This window comes from Marmota monax, unplaced genomic scaffold (genome assembly GCF_021218885.2).
Source record: "Marmota monax isolate L192 unplaced genomic scaffold, Marmota_monax_Labrador192_F-V1.1 WCK01_AAM20220418_F8-fsc00048, whole genome shotgun sequence".
NCBI classification, from domain to species: domain Eukaryota; kingdom Metazoa; phylum Chordata; class Mammalia; order Rodentia; family Sciuridae; genus Marmota; species Marmota monax.
Window position 1 is genome coordinate 2,076,510 of NW_026694895.1, and position 9,577 is coordinate 2,086,086.

Consider the following 9,577-nt stretch of genomic DNA (forward strand, 5'->3'; position numbering starts at 1 on the left):
TCTATGGGTACAGAGTATGAAATTTAAGAGATAGATGGTGGAGATGCTTACTCATAATGTGAGTGCGCTTAATGCCATTGAATTGTGTCCCTGAAAATTATTAAAATGATAACTTTGCTTATGTATATTTTGCCAATTAGAAATAAACAAGTGAATACATGGAACTTAAAGTATATAAAAATGTACATTGAAAAATAAATTTGAGCTGGAGCAGTGGCACACACCTGTAATCCCCGTGACACTGGAGGCTGAGGCAGAAAAATCCAAGTTTGAGTCCAGAGTCAGCAACTCAGAGAGATCTATCCTAAAACAAGACAAAATAGGTCTGGGAGCATGGCTTGGTGGTAGAGAGCCTCTGAGTTTAACCTCCAGTACCAGAAAATGAAAAAAGAAAAGAAGAATAAAGTTGAATTTTTTTCAGAAACTAGAGCAAAACCAAAATGAGATGAAAAAGAGAAAAATAATAAGAAAATTGAAGGAAAAGTCCTGGAAGTGCATCATTCAAAAAGTGATACAAGTTTCAGAAGAAGAGAAACAAAAGAAGGTATAAAGAAGGAAATCATCAGTGAAGCAACTTTGGAAAATTCCCATAAACTGTGAACAGTGATCACTCCATATAATGGATGAAAATAAAATCACACCAAGGTATATCATTGGAACTTTTTTATTTATTTATTTATTTTTTTTAGGACACTGGGGACCTAGAGGACTTGAAAGTTTCCAGAGGAAATACTTGGATGAGAAATCATAATAAGATTGAATTTAACAATAATACCAGAGCATTGCCTATAAATTTATGAAAAAAAAAAAGCAAGATCTCAAAAATTTACCTCCCAAACATCCTAAGGCTATTGAAAGGTATACTTTGACAGAGGGAATTCTTGGGGCTTGGGGAAAAGAACATTAAGAGGCTGGACACACACCTGTAATCCCAGAGGCTCAGGAGACTGAGGCAGGAGGATTTTGAGTTCAAAGCCAATCTCAGCAAAAGCAAGGTACTAAGCAACTAAGTGAGACCCTGTCTCTAAGATACAAAATAGGACTGGGGATGTGGATCAGTAACTGAGTGCCCCTGAGTTCAATCCCTGGTACCCCTCCTAAAAAAAAAAGGGGATTACATGGACCAGAGGAAGCAGGAGATTAACACTAGACAAAGAGGAAGAGAATCCCAAGATGAAGGAGGATAACATTACAAGCTGACTGCTCCACACCAGGTTTACCCAACAAAATCTCGAGACCAGGTCTCGTCAGAAAAATGTTGGCTGAGGACAGTGCAGGCCTATTTATCCCTGGTCTCCCCTTTCCTCTACATAGAATCGATGTACACAGAGAAAATAGATAAGATTTATATCATTGCTTTAAATTATCACAATGTATGAAGCTATAAGAGTATGTTCTTATGTCAAATATTTACATTGAAGCCAGCATCTTGGTGTGTGCTTTCTGATTCCTGTAGGCTATAATGAAAATAAAATACAAATCTATCTAAATAAATTAAATTATCTGGACTTCTGGTGTGAACATATACATGCATATGTGCTTGTATGTAAAATCTCTAAAAGTATACACAAGATGTGGTAACAATTAGCTCCTGGGGAAAGAAGGCATACAGTTGAGCAAAAGAAGTATGCAGATAAAATATGCTTTTCAAAGTTTATCCTTTAGTTGCTTTTGAATTTTTTACAATTCAAAAATGTATGAATTACATTCCTAAAAAACATTATGAAACATAACTTTAATGAAGAAATTCCACTCACAAGACTTTATTCTAAAGAAATACTTTCCCATAAGCAAAGTGATACAGCACATCTTTGTCCTATCAGAAGATTTGAAACAAATGATACTGATTAGCTAAATTATGCCTATCCTTGCTATGGAATAGTATACAACTAGAAAAAGTAAAAAAAAAAAAAAAAAAAGGATACTGATGCAAGTCTACTGCCAAGATAGGTTGTTAAAGAGAAAATAGACAATTAAAAACTCATACATGCATGTGTGCTCCCATTTTCCTGCATATACATAAACTATCGTTTTTAGAAAACATTTTATAAAATCAGTTTAGCCTGGAAAGAACTTAGTAGCAGGAGAACAAAGATATAATAAAAATGATTCTCTACATACAATTTTTTACCTTTTGAATTTGAGCATTTAAATATGCTACCTTTGAAAATCAAATTAAATTACAATTTTTAAAATGTGGGGCATTTTTATATAGCTTAGATTATTTTCATCTCAATTCTTCCTTTTTCCTCCATTGAAAAGCCAGTATGAGATCTTTCATCTAATAATAACACTCTAGTTGTAGTTCTGCAATGCTTGAGAAATAAAATCTGTTACTCCTGCTGGGATCAGAACAGTTGTCAGCATATGTGGGCAGCAGTGGGTGAAGAGCTTTTGAATGTAAGGCAATAAACTAAATACCAAAGTTGAATGTATTATAAAGTTATTGTTGATATAGGAGAAATTTTATGCCAATGAGCCTTTTTTTTTTTTTTTCTTTTGTGTGGTGTTGGCGATTGAACCCAGGGCCTTATATTGAACCCAGGGCTTTACTACTGAGCTACATTCCCAGCCCCTGTCAATGATATTTATGAAGGCATTTGTAATGGATTTCTCTATAATAGAGATGAGAAGACTCTGTATACTAGCTTTATGCTAATTCCATCAAGAGACCAGGCATATAGAAAGGGAAGGATAACAGGAATTTTATACTGGATTTCAAAGCTATGCCAGGTCCCTTTACAATGCTGTGTCTTATTGGTATATACACAGGAGGGTATTTTCAGGTTTTCATTTTCTCTTCAATGGATTTATAAACTTTAGTCATTATGCATACTAGAAATTTGGGCATGAACTTAACTTCATAGAAGACTTCCAAAAATGTTTTTTAGGTAACTGACTTTCAGGAAATGAAATGGGTTGTTTTTGCCATAAAGCCCCTGATGTTACATGATATTGATGAGGTGTAGAATTGAAGAGCCTTGCCCAGGAATTTCACAACTGAGGTGTCAAAATAAGTCAATTTGTATCTAAAACTCCCCCTTCATGGACCTCTCAGGGCCTCCCCAGGCTTTCTATCTTATACTATGTTGCCATCTCTCCCAACCCAGATTCTTCTAGAACCAGAAATGTTTGAGGGCATTATAGACTTATTAAGATGCACATCCCACAATACTGATCGATCACTATACGAACATTTACTTTTCCAAACCAAACCCACAGCTTTTCAAGGACATCTCTGCTTCTACTGTGGTGCCATCTGTCTCAATACTGAAAGCTTGGGTAATCTTTAAATGGGTAAATCTTTAAATGGGATCCTCTTAGCATGATAAATGACTTTAAGTGGCATTTCTTAACAGAATAAAATGACATGTCTTAATGGGTCTACAGAAGGCCTGAACCACTAGCTTTGTGCACCTAAATCTCCAAACAGAAGGAGCAACTTTTAGTGGAAATCCTGAGTATACTAAACAGGCAGTAAAGTTTCCACAGGCTGCTTTGGCAGAGCATTGGGGCAGGATGTGAACCATCACTTCATAGAAAGACAACTATGGCGAAGGTGTGGGGTGTACCCACAGCAGAGCAAGGATACAACATGGGCGCTGTTGCGGAAGTTCAGGAAAGAAATCATGGAAGTTAAAAGAAGAAGGAAGAAATAGCTACATTTTTTGTGTTTGACAGGAAGTTCTGGTACTTTTTGTTGCTGTTGATCTTGAGCTATCTGTCCTTCTTGTGTTAATCCTGAGCTATCTGTGTGTACATAGCTCACATGAGGCCCACATTCTCCTTCATGCTCCTCCCTAGGCTACCACTTGTTTTCTTGCAACTTACCAGTAGGATACCATGAATGTAGCACAGGCCTTGGAGAGCTGTGACATGAATTTATTACACTTCTCTATGCCACTAAAAACCTTCCTAATAGTTGAAAGGAATAGAGCAATAAGAGCCCAAAATTTCATAGAGATCCCCTCAAAATCATACCAATTCCTGACCTTGCTTCTCTGTCTTACTTTCCTCTCATACCTCTACAATAAGTTTCTTTACATCCTCATGCTCATTTCTTGGTAGCGAATCTCATAGGGGGACCATCCTTCTTTCCCAACCAGTGCAGCCCTTAAGGTATTTTTTATCAATACCTTTCCCAAGTCTGTATTTGGCAACTAAAATAATTTCAAAGGAAGACTCCAGTGGCACAATCCCTGTAGAGTTTTAGATTCTAATTCTTGCCCATGAAAAGAGGTAAAGATTTGCCACCTCAGTCTCCTTAATCATCCATTGGATTCTATACACACTTATATCCCAAGGACAAATAATGATTATCAAAGACAATTTACATTGTCCAAATATAACACAATTTGTTTGGAGTCAAATCCAAATCATGATAACTGGGTACATATATAACACAATTTGTTTGGAGTCAAATCCAAATCATGATAACTGGGTACATTTTAATTATTGACTTCCACTTTGTTCATCATCCTGCTTCTAAGCATTCCCAGATTCCTGCAGGTTTATAAGGAATAACATCTATTACAGTAACCTTTTCAAATGACAGTAACTTTCTTGCTACACAAAGATGTTGAAATTGTGGGATTTTTAAGGAGTATGAATATGAATGTATATGCACTTGTGTACATACTTGTACAATGTAGTTAGATTCAGTTTTCCAAATGTACTTATCTTGGCTATTTGAAGTATCTTAATTCATTTAATATTTGAACTAAAGATTTGGTTTTAGCTGTAATAAAATACTATGAAATCACAAATATTATATAAAACTGGGAAGTAATCAGATATGCATAGGAAATAAAATTCAGGGAATAGAAAGTGTTTGATTTAAGTTAGGGAAGATAGCCAAATTAAAGAACAAGAAGTCTTAAAATTTGTGCAAAGATGAGATACATAATGCTATCATCTGATGAGTTTTGATAAAATTAAAAATTTCAGGGACTGGGGCTATAGCTCAGTGGCAGAGCACTTGCCTAGCATGTATGAAGCACTGGGTTCCATCCTTAGCATCACATAAAAAAGAAACAAATAAAGGCATTCTGTCCATCTATAACTACAAAAATAAATTAATAAAAAATTTCATTGTCTCAGAATTTATAATTTTTTCTATTCTTGCTATAATGGCATATATTCTAATTCACAAGGCTTAGGTGAATTCCAAGCTTTTAGCAATAAAGCCGTATGAGGGCTGGGGTTGTGGCTCAGTGGTAGAGCGCTCACTGAGCACATGCGAGGCCCTGGGTTCCGATCCTCAGCACCACATAAAAATAAATAAATAAAGATATTGAGTCCAACTACAACTAAAAAATAAATATTTTTTTAAATAAAGCTGTATGACATATATGATGTTGTAATGAGAAAAAGAAAAAAAATGTGTCACATTAGATTGGATAGAGAAAAAGGATGGGAGAGGAGGGGAGGAGTAGAGAGGATAGGAAGGGCAGCAGAATAGAATAGACAATATGATTGATGTATGTACATTCCATGTATGTATTATATATCAAAATGCATTCTACTGTCATGTATGACTAAAAAAATAATAATAATAAAAATAAATAAAAATTTAAAAAAAAATAAATAAAGCTGTATGAATCCTTCTGCTTCTACATTCATTATTATCATTTATTCAATTATTTATTGTCACTACTAATAAATAATTGATAGCTCAATGAGCAGGCCCCTAAAAATTCCAAGATGAATTAGAGACAATTTCTGCCCCTGCAGAAATTGTCTAATAGCAAGAGAGCTAGAGAAACAAAACAAAAACCCTAGCATATAGGCCACAGTGGAAGATGTACAGAGTGTGACAAGATTACTTCATTTTAGAGTGTATACGTTGGAGGTGTGAGGAGCAGATATATTAGTACCAGCTAAAACTTCACAGAGGCCGAGCCCTGAGCTGGATCTTGAAGGTTAGAGAGTGGTAAATTTATTTCACTTAAGGAGAGGGGTATTCCAGGTACCAATTCCTGAAGCCTGGGCAAGTTGAGGAACTACTAGTAGCTGACAAAGAGGGGAGCCTAGAGGTGGGGACACACAGAAACTAAGAGGTGGGAGGTATACAGGGTACAAAGGCTATTTTATGTCTTATCTCCAGTTCTAATCATCAAATTATCTATAGTGGTGATGGGATGGCTTTCTATCTCTAAGGCAAAAAGTTTCCCATCCTCTCTAGCAGTTAAACCAAAGATGGGTACTTCCATTTCATTTTGACATGTCACATATGTAATAATATTAAATCTCTCCTTCCGTTTTCTAGTAACAATAGGCATAATGTACTGATAGTGGTTAACAGGTATGTTCTTGTACTTATTATGTTCCAGCTTACTAAGGCTTTGAATGGGTAGCAAGACTAATATGTCAGTCAAAGTTCTTTCCAGTTAAAATGACAGAAAATTCAATCCAAACTAACTTCAGGTAAGAGAGAGCAATTTTACTCATGTATCAGGAGAGCCCAGTAATAGATGCAGCTCCAGGAATGGAGGTTCAAATGTCTTCAGCACCCTGAACTTCTTTCTCTGTCTCTTGGATCCACTTTCCCTGTTTTTGGTCTCTTCTTCAACACACTTTTGTTCTTTCAGTTTGCATTTTTCCATGTTCAACAACAGAGAACTAAGCAAAATAGATCTTTCTAGTACCTCTCAAGCAATCCTGACTAGTCACTTTGGCTACTTGGAGTGCAGACTGGTTAATGGAAAAAAGAATTAGTATAATCTATGGCACAATTGAGTGAGGTCTAGGTAGTATTTGTGTGATGATTCATGTCCCATGACACACCTGCTTGCTAAAAGCATGACCTCATGGGACTCCTTTGGCAAGTCAACCTGGGCTATTCCTCCAGGTAGCACAGCTTCCAGCTCCTGGTTTTTCCTTTAGAAAACTCTGGTCATTCTCTGTTTCTCTCTCCCCTTGTATATGCCTGTCAAGATTCTCTTTCCAGATTCAAGGAAATCCTTTCCTCTTTAAAACTTCTTCAAGATACTTAGCCTGTTCCCTGAGAATTTATGATTTTCTAGAAACAAAGCTTGAAAGACTCATAGGCTATTCTTATTTGCCTTTACTTTACTTCTTTTCAGGGCAATGAAAAATTAGCAGATCTTACAGGAGTAGGGAGGGAAGAGAGAAGCAACAGCAGAAAATATAGGGAGAAAAAATACAGACATAATTTAATTTCAAAATATTATCCCAAGGATTTGAATACACAATGATATTTCAAGTTAGTAATACAGAAAGTTCTTTTATTTCTCTCTCCATTTTAAGATCTGAGGAGGCAGAGACCATTGGCAAACAAGCTGGTGATTGAGTGGGCCTCACAGAAATGTGTTATGTAAATTAAGCCTTGACAGGTATTATGTGCTACACTTATTAGCATAGAATTTATGTCTTAGTATCAGTTAAGGTTTTCTTTGTTTATAATATCAGTAAGGTTATATAATATTTTGTGTTTATAATTTTTACTTGAGGAAGATGGATTTTTGAAAATATATTGTTTCTGTTTTTCCAAGAACTGCACAACTTATTAGCCTTTTAAATAGCACATTTAAAAAGGAGTTTCTAGCAAAAGAAATTCAAGGAACAATTGAATTTTCTGTGGGTACTATCCAGTGATGCCTCTTGATGGTACTGCTCTAAGTATTCAACACAGGGATGATTTAATTGAACTAATTTGAAAAACAGGTAACTGGAGAGCTGAGAAACCAAAAGGGGAACTGTGATTTTTCAAGAGGATGAAGCCATTACAGCTTCTAAGCTGGAGGGATAAAGGGAAGGGGCTGTGCTACTGGAGCACAGCAGGGGTCAAGGGTCAGTGGGCAGGCACTGAAGCATGGGGGAGGGGGAGGGAACACTGTTTTTTCCATCCTTCAGTTCACTTTTCTGCTCAGGCTTTCCATTGATCACACCCAGCTGGAAGTCAGCTCCAGAGAAAGCAGTGGAAATGCAGCTTTTGGGGAAGGGCAGTCCTGTGATATGAACCAGAGGAGGGAAAAGAAGAGCCAGGAATGGATCCAAGGGCAAGTGGGCCTGTGATGCTGAATTCTCACAGAATATTTTAAAATCTTCATTGTTACAAATCTGATGTTGAGCATTTATTTATACTAGAACAGCAAAGTTATTTTCAATGGCTTCTATCAATGGGGTATTTGAGGTATTTATTGAACCATTAAATCATGACAACTTTAAGCTGATGTTGGGATTCCTAAAATTTTCTTCTTTTTAAACTTATTTCTGAATTTTTTTTTTTTTGGACTGGCGTTTAACCCAGGAGCTTTTATCCACTGAACTATATACCTAGCCCTTTTTATTTATTTAAAACAAAATTTGGGATAAGTAGGGTTGTGCTAAGTTACTTTGGGCCTTACTAAGTTGCTGAGGTTGGCTTTGAACTTGTATTGTTCCTGTGCCTCAACCTCCTCAGTCGCTGGGATTACAGGAATGTGCCACCATACCTAGCCCAAATTTCTTGATCTTTTAAATGAATCAAGGTTTTTGCTCCGTACCAGAGTTACTCCCTTTTCTTTCATTTGGAATACTGAGAATCTTCATCACTTTTCTTGTTAACCTTCTATTTATCCATTTGAAGGTTGCTAAGATTTGCTTATACTGTAACTTCAGTGATATTTTCCAAAATGAATTTTCATTTCAATCACCAAAACTATACTGCAGAGGATATGGCAAATATTTGTGCTCATTCCTTTAAAGCCTCAACCTGGCTAGCACCACTCTCTAAATATAGATCAGGATTAACTGAGTAATAAGGCAAGAGCGCAGCAGTTTCTCTGATAAATTCTTCAATACTGTTACTGTAGAGGAGTCTTTTGAAGGATGTAACCTCAGGCAGATAGAAACTTTGGAAATATTGGGGAAAGTCCACATTCTAAAACATTCACTATGTTAGGAAAATTGTAACAAGCTTTATGCTATCAAGGAGAACCAAATAAAAGATTTTCCATATATTCATTCCCCTTTTTTCACAAAGTTCACATGATTTTTTTGTTTTAAGGAAATGATGATTGTTTTATTGTAGTTCTAAAGATTTTAGAACTATGTCTTTTCCTCCTCCCCTTTAAAATTGGGCATGTGTCAAATTTAAACAGGGTATACTAGTTTTCCTTCTATTAAATTTTTAAAAGTAATGGTAATAGAGATTGGAATAGATCATGTTAAAAAAGGATAAGTAAGTAAAAGAGCTTTAATTTAAAACTTTGTGAAAAGCTGGATGTTTCTGGAAAATGGCGGTGAAAGAAAAATACCTCTTAATAAGAAGCAGAAGAAAGAACCTTAAGGCAAAATTAAATTAGAGATATCAAACATTTTTGTGGGAAAAAGAGACAGATGTGCTTTTGGAACTGGAAAAATATTGGTTAACTTTTAGTTGTGATCACACTTTGGTGGTATCTATGTGAAGCAAATGTTTTGGCTCTAAACTTGTTTCTGCCACTTTTATGTTTTCTTCCTTCACCAACCTGAAGGAGAATAAGGCATATTCTGTCTCAGGAAACTCAACTAGAAGACTTCCCTGGGTCTCAAAACTGCCACTTACTGAGAAACAATTTAGTGTCCTTCAAAT